The sequence below is a fragment of the Phasianus colchicus genome, chromosome Z (assembly GCF_987193195.1).
Source record: "Phasianus colchicus chromosome Z, bPhaCol1.hap1.1, whole genome shotgun sequence".
In the NCBI taxonomy this organism is placed as follows: Eukaryota; Metazoa; Chordata; class Aves; order Galliformes; family Phasianidae; genus Phasianus; species Phasianus colchicus.
In genome coordinates, this window is record NC_143476.1 from 28,645,999 (window position 1) to 28,665,455 (window position 19,457).

The following is a 19,457-nucleotide window of genomic DNA, read 5'->3' on the forward strand; positions in this document are numbered from 1 at the left end:
TCAAATTTCCTTTCCCATCCACCAACACAGTGACACCTTGCCTGGACAAGATATACTTCCACAGATTTCAGTTCAGAGTGCTGTGTTTTCGCAGGCAGTAACAAATGTCCCAGGCCATGGGTTTTGCAACTGGTTTCACTTCAGTTGTAGTATATTTGACTCGATATTGTCCCTTTGAGATAAGAGCAGTTTCACAGAAGGTGTAAAATGTGGGCAGACATCCTATGCAATCATTATAAACTAGCATGAGGATGCCTGTAACAGTAGGAGCAGTGGACTGGCTGTGTTCCAGCTTGGCTAACTATATCCCGTTTTTCTAAATTCAGGTTTATTTGGAAGCATGATCCAAAATCACTCAAAATAGCTGTTCTCCTGTTACCACTAGTCCCAGACTCCGCTGCTAGGTGAAGCTCTGTCCATGTCCTGTGCAATTCTGAATGAAGAAATAATTTCTGTTTGAAATGGTGTAGACCTCACATCAGGACTGCAGATAAATGGGCATCAGAATGCGTGAAATCCTTCTGCCTAAAATACCAGCAATTCAGTTGTAGGAATAAACTGTAAAATTAATTCTGTTACTTAACACTTTTTTTTTCCTTTCCGGTAGATACTTATCCACATCATGTAAAAGAAAATGACACCAGTATAAATGTAAATCAAAGCAAGGGGCAAAAATATGATCATTGACCTCTCCTGCTGATAGGGAAAATGTCATGAATAAAATCACACCACTGTCTGAATTGATCCTGACTGTCAGGATGTCAAAACCATATATAAAGATAACAATAAATTGTATAGCAAACAATGAGTTAAAATTCAAATGCAAGAGAAATCTGCAAGCATGGGACTTTCTGTTTCATGCCAGCTACATTGTTTGGAAGTTAAGTTTTGCAGAAAATCTGGAAAAAGAATCTAAATATTAAAAATGTGCACTTGTGCATATAGTTAGCACATGTTAAGCTACAACTTCTGCACAATTTCATATTTAGAGTCATGGTTTCTTGTTTCCAGATCTATCTAGAACTATCATCTGCCCATTTTTACCAGATTACTGGTATAATACAGAGCTGGAGGTCACGCCTTATCAGATGATCACAGTGTAAGATGATTCTCAGATACAGAAAGAGCAGTTGTTCTTTAGCAGGAATATGATATGGGAATTATGTCACTTCCATAGTTATCAAACGACTCAAGAAAACGTACTGTAACAATGTGATACATGCTTGGACTGATTATCCCCAAAAATCCTTTCAAAAGGAAAAATGGGGGTGGTGGTGTGGCGTGGGGAGATAAAGAGAGTTCCTATCCAAGTTTCACACCCTACAAGTTTAGTGTCTGTGGATAAAAGTCTCTCATTCAGTTGTTACATACAGTGGTCACTGCATTTGTGTATTCATTATGCGCATTAAACAGTCAAATATATTCCTTCCAGTAAATATGAATAGTTTAATTTGTTCTGCTGAAAGAGAGACAACTATCAGAAACAGCAATAAAAGTCACATAATGAAATAAGAATACTAGAAAATCCGAGGATTTTAGTACGGTCCATTATTCATTCAATTCCTGGCAGCCTTTATGATTACAAATCACTTGATTGACTAACTAGACATTCTCAAAGTGAATTATGAATAAGGTTCATTTTTCCTGGTTGAGAGTTGGTACATGTTGTAACTCTTCCACTTTGTGATATATCAAGTTCTTGTAACAGTAATAAGAGATATAATCAACTCTTTATTTCAGGACAAATAAATTGCCTTTTCAAAAATGAAATGTGGTTGCTAACATTTTAACAGAGCGCAATGTAATTCCTGCCTGCTATTCTCAGAGTGCAATCTGCTGTGATGACATAGCCTCTGAGTGTTTGACTTTGCTGAAATTATTGTAAGGTTCTTGCAGCCTCCGTCAGTGCACGATGACCTCCTCACAAGCTTGGGCTGTGGCTCGGTGCAGCAAGTGGTCCTTGTCCTGGCAGAAAACAAGCCACAGGCACCTTCGAAGCAGACCACAATTTGCCCTTTTGTGCCTGGCTCTGATCTGGGCTTGGAAATGTGGACGAGTTTTAAAGCTGTTTAAGTTTACTTTGAAAAAAGTAAAACGAATCTCTTCTAAAGTGTGCTTGACCCTTGAGTCCTTCTGCATGAAAAACTCCCCCAGGCTTTTGTGGAAATTATGCAAGTAGAATGACTGGCAGGCTGGGGTGGGAGTTATTTGTAGAACAAATGCACAATCAGATCCCAAACCCCACTAGAACAGGTTTAATGCAAGGTGCATTTCACCTTTGAATGGCTACTGGGAATCAAAATAAAAAATAAAATAAAATAAAACTAGACTGAGGCTGCTTGAAATCTTTGCAAGTGTCCAAGCCAAAAAGCACTACAGAAAGCCATTATGCCTTGCATCTGCATGTCAGATGTAGCCACAACTGCTTGCTTGGCATTCCTGAGCATGGTGGCTGAATTTGTATCCTGGACAGTGGAGCTGGGAAGCATGGGGAAGAACAGTGTGGGGATGGGACAACTGTGAGCTAAGGGGAGGGCAGTGGTGTCCTCTGTACCCACAGCACATCTCCTCACATGGGGTTCTGCATATAAGCGTCCACACAGACGGCTTACAGAGGGTTCTTCTGGTTAGAGAGATGATCCCAGAATGTGGGTGCTTGTTTTGGATCCAGTGAAGAGACAGGCTGATACTCAGCAGGTCCGTAGTATTTATAGAGCAATTTCAAAGACTTTAATCCCCTCTTCTTCCCCTCCCAAGCACAAAAGCATGTTTCTAAAGCAGGATCTTGTGGGAGAAAAAAGTATTACCATATTATTTTTCGGAAGACCTTAATGTGGTCATTCATTTTAGAAACAATGGGTAAAGACGTCAGATTTATTCCTTATTCATCTTTCTATCTCAGTTCTAATCTTCTAATAGCCTTAATTAAATGCTGAGTAGTTTAGAATATTATTAAATAGCTTTCATAGGATTTTTTTTTATTTCTGATTACATCATGAGTACAGATTATTTAATATTCCATTCATTTTAAAATTATGATTAAGAGGATAATCCCAAAAAGATGTTTGTAACAATTTTAACTAAGCTGTATTAATTGAGTTAGGGGATAAGAAATGAGATTTAAAGGGTGAACAAGGGGTAAAATCAAAGCCTGCACAGTTTTAAAATCAAGTGGATTAAGAGATTGGTTGGAATGGAGAAGGTGGCAGGTCAAAAACTGAACTGGTTCAAATAGAAAATTCACTTACTTTTGGGCCATGCGTCTGTCTTTCATGGAAATCATGTGCAACAGCACCCGGTGTAATATGGCTAAACATGAAAGGGAACGAGTGCTTGTTACGGGTCAACAGACTGCACATTGCTCATTGTCAGGCTAAGGTGTGCAACATCAAGGGACGTAGAAATGCCTGCTCAAGTGTTACCATCTGTGACAGCGTTGTGTCCCCAGATGTGCCCAAGCACACCAGATGAATCTCCAGCGTGCACATGTCCCACAGCTTGGGATCTTTTGCTGAAGTGATGTGTTGGGTGACCCTGATGAGACACTGATGGTTTTGATGCATTTGAGTTAGGACGCTGAGTGTGGGGCCTTTCAGCCTTCATTCCTATCCCCTCCATTTGTAACTCACTAGTTGCATCACATGCAGAATTTTGCTTGGTTATTTCTCCTAGGATGAAATGTTTGCTTGGAATTGATTCAGTGCAGCTTTTTTGGTGTCCACTCTTTCCTTAAGGGCCATCCCCATCTTCCTTGCTGTACAGAGGTCTTTACATGAGATGTTCCATCTCATCACCCCTCGTAACAGGAACACAGCTCTAACATATTTGGAAACCAGGGAAGATATTTTTACTTGTATTTCTTAATCTCTGCATGAGTAACTGAAGGCATTCACATATTGGAGGAACTTCTGTAGTCATTGGTAATTATGGAAATGACAGCACCCTTTAGAGTTCTCCCATGGGGACATGAGAACAAACCAGTGCCTGTAAAACTGAGCCTGGGAGGAAAGACATGAAAGAAAATGAAACACAAAGTGCAGAGCTCAAGCTCTCAGAAGGGATGAATGAGGCAAGGCGTCTTTATTTTAAAGATGGATAAAGAAAGCCTAACCCAAAGCACTATGTCAGAGACAGTACCATGTGTGCATCATTTGCACAAGTTCTCTACAGTTACACAAGTGTCCTTTAAGAATTAAAGCAGTCTACATGACAGCCTTAAGAAGAGCAGAATGAATCAGCTCATGATACTGGGAGGAAAGTACACGTTTCACATTTCTTTTGAGCACTTACTTGTTCTAGAAGTTTTCCATGGGTTCAAGGTACAAACAGGGATCTTCAGTATCACACATCCAAATGAGGCTGAGCAGAGCCTGACTGGGAGAAAGCAGCTCCTACACCCAGTAGAGAAAAACAGAAAATGAATTTGAATGTAGCCAAGAAGAGTAAAATGCTATGATGAGTGATGGAAGCATTAGTTCTGCAGGTTCAGTTATAGAGGCTAGGATTTAATCTGTTTAGATCTTTTTCTTCCAAGCTTAACAGCTTTAATTATTTCTACGAAGAAAAAAATCAATACATCCTTACACACTATTAATAAAAAAATCAAGTATCATTGATATTTGAAAACAGAAATCATAAAGAACATATTGCATTCACACCAACTACATCCCAAACAGAATGTTAATAACATTAACCTTTACTCTATCAGATATTTTCAAGAAATACCGCTGTATTTTTTGCAACGGCTCATATCTGTCATTTAACTGACATGTGATCTTTGCTAAGTTTGCCAAATCACTGAGGCCTGAATACCATTCAGCAATGTTAATTTTGTTTTCCTATTCCACCCTTTACACAATTATTCTCATGGCAATCATTCTAGCCTTGAGTATAAATAATACTTCAAGTGGTTTGTTGATATCCAGAAAATGATGTGTATCTACATTAAGAGATTCTGGAACCTAATGGGAGAACCATGCATATTATTAAGCTGAAATGCCTACTTCTTTCCTCCCAGATGGGACGTAGTACAGGGTAGTGCCATGGCATATGCATTAATTTTATTCCTTCCGCAAATTTTAGCACATATTATTTTTTCAGATTTTGAGTCTTTGCCTCCTACCAAATATCCAGGAGATTTAAACAGGATTTTGCTGCAGAGGGGATCTCAGTCTTAACACTTAGGACCTTGGATAATTCTCGGGTGAGCTGAGGAAGAGGAGGATGGAGCTCCCTTCTGGAGAATAAGGACAGAAATGGGAGTTTCCTAGGAGGAGTCCTCAAGGATTAACAGACTCAAAAGTGAGACAGAGAGTAATTTTCCTGACACCCATATTTCAGTTCTATAGATTGAGTAGCTTGTTCTGAAGGTCCTAGTAATAAATAAGGAGCACACTTAAAATGAAAGGGGATAACAACCACATTGTAATGTGAAACATAAATCTTATAACATGTCTGTAAGAATTGTTACCCCATTAATACACAGAAATACTTTTCTATTTAAAAATCAGTCTCTAACAGATTTCTTGTTAGGCCTGTGGATTTCTTCCATGTTCTCTTCCACAATTTTTATTTCATATTACTGCTTTTTTCCTGTTCCAAGCCTTGTGCACCCTTCTCATTCCTTCCAGTCCAATCTGACTTTTACTTCCCTGGGACCTGGGAAGGGAGGAAGGAGTACACTCCATTACAAGCTGAATGTTTGTGTGGGAGTGAGCCGTGTGGAAGTGCTTCCTACAGCACTTTACAGACACTCAGAAGGACCAGTTTAAAGTCAGAACTGTTGATGTTTACAGAAGTGAAGTCTTTGTAGGCCCTCCTCTGGAAAGGCTGATGGTCTGACAAGGCAACAAAATGGTATGAAATGAGGCTTGAGCTTACTTGATATGCTTTTTCTTTTTTCTCTTTTACATACTTGGTTCTAGTAACTTGGTTCTAGTATGTCTTAGCCTTCACCATTCACCTATGAACATTTTTAAGTTACACGCATTCTTTAATGGCTGTGGCTCTGAAGACCTGAGCCTAGAATTAGTGCCGATCTTCAGATCTGTGAAGCAGGACTTCATCTGCACTCCTCCTGATTCTCTAGAGCTTTTCCAAATGGAGAAATGCATCTACCTCCAGAACAAAAAGGAGTATTATGCTGTGCGGGCACACACTGCTCCGCGTGAGCAGCACTTTCCCCAGCCAGATCAGCTCCAGCTACGTAATGCCTTTAAAAGCACAGATCTGATGTCCAGAATAAAACAGTGCATAGCCAGCTGCAAATCTACATACAAATTGATCTTTTTCAGTATCTGTCCAATGTATCTTGGTTTGAATTCATCCTTCGCCCAGTTTATAAATATGTCAGGGTCCTCCCTCTGCTCACTGAGTACCAGGGAGCCTATGGTGAAAGCATCCCTAGTTTGAGATCTCAGATACCCTGAGTTTAGACACCTCATTTAGGTGCTATGAGTAAATGGGATGAAGCCAGCCTTTGTTTCAGCTGTTTGTTTTCTTTTTCTTTCATTTCCCCCATCAGCACAGATCCGATTTTTCTCAGGATGAGTTCTGCTGTGTCTGAATTCCTCTTTGTGCTCTTCCCAGCATTCCAGTCAGTGCTGCACTGCAGCAGCACACCCCTCTTTGGAATGTTATTCCCTCAAGACTCCCATGGCACAGAGAGATGGGTAATGTTTTCTGAGCTTCTTCCACTATTACCACATTTTCTATAGAGGATCAAAATGGATTATTTTCATCTTGACATGCAAATGCCTAGGCTGTGCCCTTGGCTGAGATCTCAGCATTGACTACAGAAGTAAAAGATATGGGGGAAGTAGCTTTTTAATATCACATATGGAAGTGGCAGCCTTATTTCTTAAGAAAAAAAAAAAAAAAAGAAAACGACTGTAATCCATTGTGCCTTAAAAAAAGAAGGGTAATACAAATATTTCCTTGTGCACTTACTGAATACTGCATTCACATGCAGTTGTCGATCTGCATAAGGGTGTATGAACATTACGTGCAAGAGCTCACCGTTGTACCCTGATCTGCCCAGTTGCTGTGCCAAAGTATTGATGGAAAGAAAAGACATACATGAATAATTTTACCCAGTCAGATTACAAGCTCGAATATGAGCATTTACTGAGTGGTGGTATTAAAGCAGAAGTAGGAAGGATTTCTAAAGCTCGTTGTGAAATGCTTATAAAGCTAAAAAGGTCAAATTCTTCTCCAATTTTCACTCCTCACAAAAGCAGTTAAGTAAATGAAATGGCATGATGTGCAAATTGGTGCAGGATACAACCTGCAGAATATGTCGACACACAGTAAAAGCCATTGTGTGATTTCATGTTAACACGAAAGAAATGATATCTGACCATGAGAGTACCAGCACTGACTCACTGTTTCTAATTATTATTATATTCTTTCTTTCTTTCTTTTTTTTTTTTTTGTTTTTTTCCTGAAACAACAACAACAGTGACAAAACAGCATCAAGCAATTGCCTCCTGGCTAGCATTCTCGGCAAACCCTCATGACTATTGACTCAAATGAGCAGCCCAGCAAGTAAGTTGTTAGCTTAAATGAAAATTATAACAGAGACAAAATGTCAGCCTGGGAACTGAACTAATAAGGGAAAGAATGTGCATGAAGCTGCCGGCGCCGTTTTAAACCTCAGGAAGAATAAAGGAAAGCACGGCTACCCAAATTAACTTGTGAGGCGGAGGTCAATTAAAATGCCCACGCTCACCGTGACTGTGCTCCCAGCAGTGTGGCTGGAGTTCGGCATCCCAGGTTGGAGGGGGATGGGATGCGTGGCAGGCAGCAGGGTGGTGGGTGGGGAAGGGGAGTTGGTTCTCCCCAGGGTAGGTGGGTTGCTGGCATGGGACGAATGGTTGGAAGGGAGAGAGGATAAGCCACGGCGGGCTTGCTCCATGCAGCCCCTGGACGCCACTCAGGCTGAGGTCTTGGACACAGTCCACTGTCAGGCCTCCTGCCAGGGGATTTGTTACTGTGAGAGCTTGGCTTAGGCAGGATTTTATTGCAAAAATTGTCTTGATTCTTCTTCCATCTTATTAAAATCTATCCTACCCTTCCCTTCCATGCCAGGAGGAAGAATATTTTGTATATATCTGGGCAAAACACACAAACAAATTCATTTCCCATGGATAATATATTCAGGGTGATTTGCTTTTTAGACTTGGGAGCTCAAAAAGATGAATTTATTATGCAAAGTAATAATTGCAAATTATATTGGCAAACTCCATTCCAGAAAAAAAATGGGGTATTAATATAACTAAAAGGATTAAAAAATACTGGCTGTTAACTTGGGGCTACTGCAGATATTTTAGGAGGTTATATATCTCTGTTCCACCTAAACCACCAGAGGCAGTAGCTTTCATTTTAAAGGTCTAGTGAGATACCGTAATTAATGGGCCCACCTAACAGCATATGCTGCACTTGTACTGAGTAGTAGGACATGGTACATATAATGAAAGAAAGTGAAGGAAATGCTTAGTGTCATAAAAATTAGCATCTCTTTTAGTTTTTTTTTTTTTTTTTTTTTTTTTTTTTTTTTTTTTTTTACTGTGAAGGAATGAAATACATCAGAGTTCAAACACAAAAGAATTTGCCTCCAGTTTTTGGGTCAAGTCAACCTGTGCCACTGGGGCAAGTGAATTGTGTATGTTGATTTTCTGGATCCTTTTTATGATCCCCTGGAGCTATACAATACTTCCCAAGTGTAGGTCCAGGTGAAATGGAAGATGGTGGCTCTTCCACCTTGCAGTTGCCTACAGTCTCCCTTGCCAGGTCAGTCCTTCATGGTCAGTAGTAGAAAGGGGCCCTAGCAGTTGTCAGGGCTGTGGCTACAACACAATGCTTGTCAGCCACTTGGGATTTATTTTGCTGGATCTGTACATTATGTTGGGATTCTCAAAGGATTAATTCACAATCATGATCTTCATGAAAAAAAGCACAGCTCTTTGCTGCTATAGAATCATTTTCATCTCTGGCACACATGCCCCATTAGGAAGTACTCTGTGGTCAATTATATTTTCCAAGATAGCTGAAATTTGTGGTAATTATGAGAAAAATAATGTACTTGTAAACCTTGCAAGTAATAAACCTTGCAGTACTAGCACTGTAATTCATAGACGTGGCACCATTAGAAAGTGATGGAGCATATTAAACTATAACAGCAGTGACATTTTTAGCATACTTTCATGAAAGCATGAGCTGAGAAAGAAAGAAGGGGATTTAGGTTCTTCACAAGTTGCTGTTCTAGCTCTGGCATGTGTGCTAGTTGTGTGCTTGAGACAGTCCTCAGATAGGGTGGTAGTTATTAAGCACATGAAAGGGACTTTGGAGAGAAAAGAGCGATGGCAGTTTACACACCACGGCAAACTAAGAACAAACTGTCTAAAACTTATTTTGTCACATCTTTACTTCTAATGTGCATTACCAGTAGTCATTGCGATGAAAGGACTTCTACTTTGTGGAAAAGGAGTAATTGGAAAAAAGAGGGACAGTGGAGATCTAATAGATAAACATTGAACTTACAATCAACTATTTCTTCACTGAACAACAAACCTGTATTTTGCTTTTCAAGCAGGGAAAGAGACCATTCAATTCACAGATTATCACGTGGATCCCAAGACCAGCATGACTGTGCTGACCAAGAGGAGCAGTCTGCAGCTTCCAGCTTTGCCCACCTTGACCAGCCTACAGTATCAATAACAAGCACTAAGGTAAAAGCGTTCTTCGAATGTCACCACAAAGTTCTCGTCATCAAGCTGGGCTTTGATCTTAGTCCTACCAGTCAGGTGAGGATATAGATGATCCCCCTCCTTTTAAGCTAATTCAAACTAAACTCATAAACAGAACTGGAAAAGAGAACAAGAACTCAGCAAAACCAGACAAAGCTAAATAAAATACTCATCCAAAGCCATTTCTCTTGGTCTATGTAGAGATACACTTGTGAGAAAGACAATTTCTAAACAACTGCAGTTTACCAGAAACACTGATAGCCTTTGCTAGAAATTTTATCATGATTCTGTGGTGGTGTTTTGATATGGTATGAAAGATTTTTTTTGCTGCTGCACTGTGTGTTTTCAATGAAACTGCTATCACAGCTGATGAGACAAGCAGCAAGGAATGAGGTGGTAGGACCTGTATTAGTGAGATGCCGTTGTTTTAACAAAATACGTGCTGTGATATTTAGTGATAAGTAGTGAAGAGTCATAAATAGTTACTACTTATTCCTACATGCCAAATAAAAGAAAAAAAATGTCCTTTTTTTCCTGCTAAGATGCAACATGGTAAGGCAAAGTTAACCTCAGTGGTTGCAGAGCAAGCAGAAAACACACGGATTTTAAAGTATGTTGGTAGAACCCAAATTGCATTAAGACAATAATACAAAAACAGAAACTCAGCTCTGTATTTCCTTGTTGGAGACTAAAATCTAATTTGGAGGCTCTGACTTTCTCTCTGCTTGGGAACCTGCAGAATCATCTAAGTGGGATTTTACATTATTTCATAAATCTGAGTGTTTGGCAGCCTGGCTGCTTCTACCATCAGTGAAAGAGAGAGATGTCCAGGAATTGGTGCAGCCCATCAGGTGTGTGGGAGAGGCAGCCCATGGGTTGCTGATATCTGGGGATGCCACAATGGTCCCACATAGAAGTGCCTTTGAGGCTGGAAATCCCGAATGATGGATAAGCATCCTATGCCTCAGCTGAGCTCAGTTCAGATGGCAGAGGGACCTATTGACTTGGTAGCCCAACATTCGTATGCATGTAGATCTTATATCCCTTTCTCTTTGTTTCCAAAGCAACTGAGAAGAGATTACTGTTTTCTGTTAAAATACTTCTGGAAGAGGAGACAGAAAGTGCCTGCCCCCTCCTTGAAGTGCAATAGCCCATTGTCAGGGCAGTCACACAGGAAGAGGGACACATGGGTCCCATTTCCCTTCTGCCTCAGGCGACACAAGCCCCTGTTTCACACCCTTTAGGAAAATGACTGTGGTCAAGGAGAGGATTCAGGATTCAGAGAGCCAATGACCAAACATGAAAGGGAGCACGGCTCCCGGGCCTCTGGCTTCCTTTTGGTTCCATTCCCTGCTCCCTAGATTGTTTCTGCCTTTTTTTTTTTAAAGACTGTTTCATGTAAATATGAACTGAGGAGACGCAATGGTGCAGTTTCATCACCATCTGATAACTGGAAGTACATAGACCACACCTTGCAGAAAAGAATGAAATGTACATATTTTTATTTGAATAAAAAGTGATTAGGGCTATGCAATAGATAGAGATGAGTGTAAGGGATAGTAGCACAATTCAAGATAATAAATGGAAACAAGAAGGTAAAATAGGTTCTTCTGTTAATCCACTTAAGAAAATAAAGTTCACTGAAGCCATAAGGAAAAAAATCTAATCAAAGCAAGCATTTTTTAAAAAACAAAACAAAACAAAACAAAAGCTGTAATTAACCTGGTGAACTCACTGATATTAGGTATAACTTAGGCCAAGAGATTAGTAGGATTCAAAAAGGATTAGACATCCATATGCATAATGAAAATATCCATAAGCTACCATGATCTCAAACTCTTTTATAGAATATCTTGCTTCTTAATGCCTTAATGCCAACTTCTGTCTCACTGAGATCTTGCAAAGTGCCTCTTTAATCAAGGAACTTTACACATGGTGTGTACAGCCAACTTCACTCCTTCCCTCCAAAAAACAAACCCCAAACTAAATCAACAACAGAACAGCTAAAATAGAATGCATACTTTTATACTACTGCTATTCTAAGGAATTAACCTGTATACTTACACAGAGTAGTGACTGTACAAACTTAGATGATATTTGTACACCTCTTAAGTCAGTGTTTTTACAACTTGAGAGAAATTCAGCCTCAGTAAACAGAGAGAGAAGACCAGTCTGATCACCTAGCTGCTTGAGACATGTGGAGAATATTCTAGACCATTTTCAATAGAAGGCAAACCACAACAGGGTCTGACTTCTCACCTTCAGTGTATTAATTGGAGTAAGAGTTAGGTCACAGGAATGGTCTTTGTACTCATACTGTGGTGAAAGAAATGGGCAGTTACCAAATCTCCATGTGCATATTTCATACAGATTGAGGCAAAACTACTCTTTTTTTTTTTTTTTCATTCAGTGAGGCAGAGATACAGAAAATGTTTGGAAAACCAGAGATTATTTTTGAATATAAGGGCTGGTGTTATAAACTGTGTCCTTCTTCCTTTTGTGGACTCAGAATCAGTAAGAATAAAAAGATAGTATCAGCAGATCTGAAAATAACCGTTGAGGTTTTATAACAGTTTTTAGTTTGCATGAGGCCATAGAAGTTTAGAGAAGGCTAAACTTACATAAGGCTAAGGCCATAGTTGGTTACTGCTTATGGTAGACTCTCCATAAACAAATGTAGAATGAGAATTGCATTTGAATTTATCTTTTCTTCTATGACTCTTTTTGGTTCACTCCCCATGCAGTGAGCCATCTATCAATTTCCTTCCCTGAGGAACATTTTGTCCTTGCTCTTTAATATGACCTTATTCCTTCAAATTCAGTGAGAGTGAGAGGACCTCCCAGCCTTCAGATTTCTGCTGAATGTTTCAGTGCTGTGGAATCTTTGGAAGTCTCACCTCGCTGCCATAGTGCTGTCTCATATTCCTCAGTTCAGAGAACCAATCCCATGACCTGTGGGTATACCTGGATGAGCTTATCATCAAGTGGGTTCCAGAATGTCCCTGGGACTTCCTAAAGTTTTTGCAGTCCAGAGATGTTCCGTATCTCAGGTGGAAGAGACTTGAGAATGTATTTCCTTTTTAAATTTAAATTAAATTTCTTTAAAGTTCTTACAATTCAAATTTAACAACTAACTTTAAATGTAAGTGATATTTAATAATTCCAGGCTCAGTTTGCTCCTGGTTTAAAATTTGTCAGCATTACTGTATTGTTGTTCGCAAAAGTAACAAAAGGTGTTGCAATAGCGATTCATTTTGGCAAATTAAACCTGCAGTGGGATTTCAAATGCAGGCATTTGTCCCCTGGGATTAGACAGCAGCAGCCTGTGGAATTATTTCTGACATTTCATCCATCATACACTCAGAATAGCTAAACAAACCAGTGCTGTTCTCTCCCTGTTCAAGGAACAACTTTCACAGAGCCTTCCCACGGAAATATCCCAACCTATTAGTGTCAGGAAACTGTGCTTGGAAAGTTAAGAGAAAAAAGAAAATTCTTCCACAGCCAAAAGGCAAAGATGTTATCGTACGTCAATAATGCACACTGGGAGGTCTTCTCAGAAATAGTTATTGGGCTGGTGTAAATCAGAATGGCATAACCAGTGTGAGTATATCGATTTTGTTCAATTCAGTTCAGAAATCTATACTACAGGAGTGGCTAGGTCTACAAATTTGAGATTATGGACTTACTCTCCTTAAAGTAAACGTCCAAATCAGTAGTAGATGAAACAGGGGGAGGACAGGGTCCTCTAATGGCTGCTTCTTCCTATCTTTTTTGTTTAAAAAATTATGTTTTAGGACATGTAATGTTTTCAACACTGTCTCACATCTACATTTTTCAGGCTTTTCTTGAAAAGTTGCAAATCTGCTACAGTGCCTAAAGTGTGTATTTCAATGATCTAATTCCTGTCTACATATAGCCAAACTAGATTAGCTCTAATATTTAAATACCACAACATCAGTGAACAATAACTCTGGACTAGCTCATTATTAGAAGGTAATAACATTTTAATCTGTATTTAAGTGCAGTGTTGTCTGATAGATCTCAAATTGGTTTCCTGTTCTGGAGAGACCTCTAAGGATATATCACAATTACAGGAGGTTCTCCCCCCTCCCCTCCCACTTTAATAACCAATATAATGTGCTTTGAAGTAACGTGGTCTCACACTGAAATCTACAGTCAAACACCTAAACTAACAGAAAAGGTAAAACTACCACAAGGGAGAATTTAGAAACGGAAGTGCATAATCAGATAAATGAGAAGAAAGTTTTGAAAGGGATTGCAGAGGAGTAACAGGAGATATTGCTGGTGTGTTTCTTACTACACTGTTGTTTTCCTTCAGTAAAAGTTCTATCAGCTGGGGAGAGTTGCTCACTTCTTTGAAGCTGGCTCTTGTTTCTCTGAAATCAGATTCCCTATTCCCAGGGCTCCACTCCGCAATGCCAGCACAAACATACATCAGCAGCTGCACAGCACTTTAAAGACTAAGCAAGAAGCTATCAAGCAATTACTTATTCCACTTTAGATCCACGTTCATTATTTTCATGGAGCAAGTTTGAAGTTCGGGGAATATAAACCCGAGAAAGCAAATACACATTTTGCAACCTGCAACTCACCTAAGAAGTAAACTCACCTACCTTTAATTGAAGAGACAACACCTGTAGATAAAAAAGAAAAATTTCTCACCTATGGATAAAGCTATAAAGACTATACTTGCATCTTTACTCTGATTAAAGCAGTGAGTTTTGATATGATGAAGCACTATCAGCCTTGTTCCTGCAGCCTAGTTGGGATCAGGTGCAATTCTAGCTGCTTCTATGCCCGTACAGCATTGTGTGTGAGCTGATTTCATTCATGATGTAGTCCCTAAAAAGTTAGTAGATCTGTGCTGACAATGAATCAGTCCTGTAGGAAGAGGTGAACAAAGAAACTAAACTCGAAATTGTTTCTCCCAAAATTAACATTTTTTTTCCTTTTGATCCCAGATTTGTGTTGATTTCTAGTGTATATGCATGGAATTCATGTTATTGTAGACAACTGACTTCTCAAATAAACAAGAGTACCTTTGTCCTTTGGCCTGAAGCATGTAGTGAATCCACTAATTAAAAGCTTCAAATAAAATAAGCAGCAGTGGAACCATTGAAGCAACTTCACCTAAGAAAAGTCTGTACAATAGAGGGAATGTGGTAGTGTTCCACATGTGAAATCAACAAAGCACCTAAACGAAAAGACAGCAAAATATGAGGCAAAATATTTCACCCAAACTTTAGAAAAGAGATGGTCTTTCTCATTTGCTCTCAAGTTAACTTTTTGTTTGCATGGCATTCATTTTTTCAAGGAAGTACTACACTAAGTAATTCGAAGAAAGAGCAAGAAAACATAAAAACTTTAGGTCATAACATACCTAATATAAAAGTTTCAGGTCATAACTTTCAATCACCTCATAGTTTTCTGTCTCTTTAGCTACCTGAAACACATGCTTCCCTCCATTTTCTTAGGGAAAAAAAAATAAAAATTTTTGCCTGACAGGAACGAGGGAAAGTTTTTTGTACATGCAGTTAGATATGTCAGGTCACAATGGATGTTGAGCTCAGGTATTTTGACAGAACAGCACTGTCAAACTCATATGCTTCCTGCTGAATGTCTTCTGAAGCAAAGACACGAGACTGCAGAGAAGGGATTTTTTACTCTGCTTTCAGTCTTTCACCCCTGAAACAGCGACACATCTGGAGCAAGTCCTGTTTCCAGGTGGATGCCAGGGTTGGATCTCAACCATTTACTTGCAGTGACACACGAGAAAGATCACTCAAACTCTTTGGTTTATTTCAGTGCTTTATCAGTCCTCCTTTACTAACATAATCGTAAGTGCACGCAACTGATTAAATTAGGATTAGAATTTCATAAAGCCATGCTATAGACCAAGCATATTCTCAACTACCAGAGCAGTTTGGTAATATTGCTTCAGAAGGAAGAGGTGCGAACATCCCCAGGAACCAAGCCTGCAGTCACCTCTCCCTTTGCTTTTCCACCCTTGTCCCAAGGCCATTTCTCTGAAAACACACCTTTAATAGTGGGAACAGAAAAGGAGAGGGCAGGGTGGTTTGGGAATACTGCCTGGCTTTACATAATCTGGTTGTTCAGTCATTCACCCAGTATGTCAGAGGATTGGTCCTAATCCCCAAGTTATAAACCAGCATCAGCGTGGGAGACAGCCGTGTGCATTTCTGGAGACATGGGGTTGGATGTCAGCTTCGGAGAGACGTGTACAGATCTGCGTTCCAGCAGAGCAGAGACAGGCATCAACTCAGGGCTGAGGATTTCCCCAGACACTGTAAAATTAGGTTACTTTATATGTTTTTATCCCTGTAGACTTTTTCAAAAATCTGTCTTTGCTTCTAAAACATTTTCAAGTAAAGAAAGATATTGTGGAAGGATTCCATATGTGAGCAATTTGTAGCAGATAGCTTTTTTAATGAAAGATGTATTTTGTTTTATTTTTTTTCTGTCTAGAAAAATGCAGCTACTTTTTCATCTTTGATTCTGGGAGTGGAAAACATAATTTATCCCTATGCCATGGCATCAGCTTTATTTTTTGTGTTCAAAAAAACAAGGATGTTTTAGGATAAGAACTTCTCAAACAACAAACTTGATGAAACTTGATGGTTCTGCTTCCAAAGTACTCCTAAAAATGTCAAGAGGATAAAGCAATGTTATCATTAGTCCACTCTCCCATAATGTTCAATGATTAGGGTGTGAATTTACATGCCAGAATTAACCTCTCTCTCAGAAGGATAGAAAGAGAATCTGTGTTCCATGTTGACCTTCATCCTCTCCACCCCTTCACGCAACAAAACACAGTGCAGAAATTAGATCATCCCTTGCCTTGTCTTCCACAAATTACTTTCTATTTCTAAGCCCTCTGCACTCAAAAACTTTGAAAAAAGTAAGCAATTCAAAATGGCACTGAGAAAAGGCACTTTCAATACAATGCAGGAGCACTGCCTTTCAGAGAAATATCTTTCAGAGGAAGAGGAACTTGTTGGGTACTAACAAGAAATCAAGGTACCTTCTCTACTGTACTTGTCGTTGTTTCTGGCCTTTTATATGTGGGAAGAGAAACAAAGACTTCTACATGAGAGGAAAAAAAAGATAGCAATTAAAGGTGAGTTGAGTGCCACATGTTTTTGTAGCAAGATTTTTCTTTGAGAAGTATGAAAACAGACTCTGTCAGCCGAAAATAAGTTTTGTAACATTTTAGGGTAGTACGTATGGATCTCCCAAAGTATGTGAAAAAGTTTCTAAAGGTTGTATTATCATTTCATATATGACAGCAGCTGAGAAAGACAGCACAAGGCCCTAGGCTGTAGAGAACAGCTTGATCCTGTATTCCTGAAAACCCTTAGAATTTCAAAAGGCTAGGCCAGCTGTACTGAGAATTCTGGATTAGGCTGAGAAGAGATACTTAACTTGCTGGGGTGCTTTCTAGCTTCTTTTAAGTTACTGGGTTGTGGTTAGAGGTTAACGGATGTATTTAATTGGTGATCAAAGTGTGTTGTGCTGTAGGCATATGTCATGTGTTTTGGGGATAAAACCTGACTTTAAGCATTTCTACGCATCATGTTTATGCGAGACAATAATAGCAAACTGAGGAACAATTCTGGCTGTGTGAGAACCAAATATAAAATTTGCTTTGAATTCAGCTTTCCAAATTTCCAAAACTTTCAATTTTCTTTGTTTGGGTACAGTATCCTTTGTTTCAAGCAGAGAAGGTCATGTATGCCTCAAATCAATAGGTTCACATAAAGCATATAAAGAGGTAAGTGCTCAACCATTATTGCTAAAGCTGTGGTTTCCTTATAAGAAAGGTTAGCCCTGACTGGAAAGTCTATTGCGTGACAAGATCACAAAGACTAATCAATCACTTCAGCAGCCAGCACCATATAGGGAATTTGGAGTACAACGCTCATCTCTGACCTGCACTGTGGATCATCCAGTGTTCTGCAGTCACTCTGCATACAGCATCTGTTGACATCAACAGGGCTGACAGAAAAATATGTGTCAAGGTGACCCTAACTTCTGCTTTGATTAAATGAGTTTATAATTTGTCACTTTGGGGGGGGGGGAGGAAGGGAGAAAGCAAATATATATCATTAACCCCTTTTGAAAGAACTGTACCTCAATCAGGTGCAATTATTTTTTTAGATGAAACCATCCTGACCTCTTCTTGTACTAACAAATATTATCTTTGTTCAAATATGGTATCAGTAAGAAGATGTTTAGTGTATTGACCTGAAATAAATTATGTCAGGACTTGTTTGTGTGGTGCATTCGGGAGAGTGCTCCATGTTCTCCTTTGGAATTACTCGCAAGTAAAAGCCATGCACTTACAAATGGCCGAATTCCTAATGTCCATATCTTTGTAAAACTAGATTTTCTATGAGTTTCCACAAATTCTTTACTGAATCCTTAGCAATTCACAAATCTCCAGACATTTTTTTTCACTTTAGCTTTTTTTTTTTTTTTTTTTAATAACAAAAAGGACAACAGTAAAACTTTAAGAAGATACATAACCTTAAGCTATGTGACGTGTCAAAACATATTTAAATACATGCCAAAATTGGAGTGATCTTGTTCTATTCTTATCTGGGCATCATTTTGTTCAGTGAGAACTTTAATGTTCCTTTCCTATCCTGGGTGCAAGACCATGCTATTCACACTGGTTTCCAAGTATGACAGATTCCAGCCCAATCTGATACTGCAGTGAATGTTCATTTCCCACTGGTGATCACCCCCTCATCTTATGGTTTGCAAAGAAAAACACAGAGAAGCATCAGAAGACTCTTTATAATAACAATGTACACTTCACATGCAGCCATATTCCAGCACTAAAACTAAAACATTGTGGTCTGCTTTTTTGCTTTGCCATTTTGTTTGACGTGAATCAGAAAAAATATTTGGAGATCAGGTTTATTTCTTTTTTTTTTCTTCAGTATGTTTTGAGCCAAGATCATTTATATGGATCACCCTGTGCAAATTTGCAGGTACACAGAGTAAAAAAGTAGCTATTTCTAAAGAACAGATTGGCAAAACTTTGAAAATTCAGTTTTTTGAAAACCCTCAGTGCTTTCTTCATGATGTATAATTTGGACTGTACTAATGCATTTGCTTGTGCATGTACCTTGTACATCAGTTGCTAGGACATTTTCACTTGTCGTGACTGTTTTCTGCTGTACATCTCTATCTGTTGCTTTTTCACTGTTCTTTAAAAAGTTTTGGCTCTAATCCTGGTTGCAACGCATGAGTTTAATCAAAATCTGCAGATGTTTTCTATTGACCATGTAGAATGGGATTTATGTTTCATCAATGAATGTACACCGACTCTCATGATTATACATACGTACACATCAAATACACAGGCAGCAAAAAGATCTTTTCTCAGGAAGCAAGATCAAAACACTTAGACATATGAGCATGTACTCTGTACGTCAGTGAAAAAGACAATTTCGACACAGGGGCTATCCCAGATCTTGTAGCTGTCACTTGTGCAGCACAAGCAGAGATAAGGAGGAAGCTGTAGTATAAATAAAGAGAAGAGACTCGCCTTGCACTTCGGTTTAGTTTGCCAGAACGTTTTCTCTCCAGCCTGCACGCCCATCCATGGTGCTGGGTCCGAGGAGTGATGCTGTACTGGGGCTGCAGTGATGGATAGAC

General features: G+C 39.2%; 1 long non-coding RNA gene across 6 annotated transcripts in view; it reads left to right on the forward strand.

The window, feature by feature from the left end:
* Positions 1 to 19,457, forward strand: part of LOC116236576 (uncharacterized) — a 62,704-nt gene that overhangs the window by 17,551 nt on the left and 25,696 nt on the right. For 5 of the 6 annotated variants that reach the window (XR_016461839.1, XR_016461841.1, XR_016461842.1 and 2 more), the window contains exons 2-3: positions 7,460 to 7,545; positions 9,590 to 9,803. This is a non-coding gene — a long non-coding RNA (uncharacterized LOC116236576). The remainder of the gene's footprint in view (positions 1 to 7,459; positions 7,546 to 9,589; positions 9,804 to 19,457) is intronic. The other variant, XR_016461838.1, reaches the window with a different exon arrangement.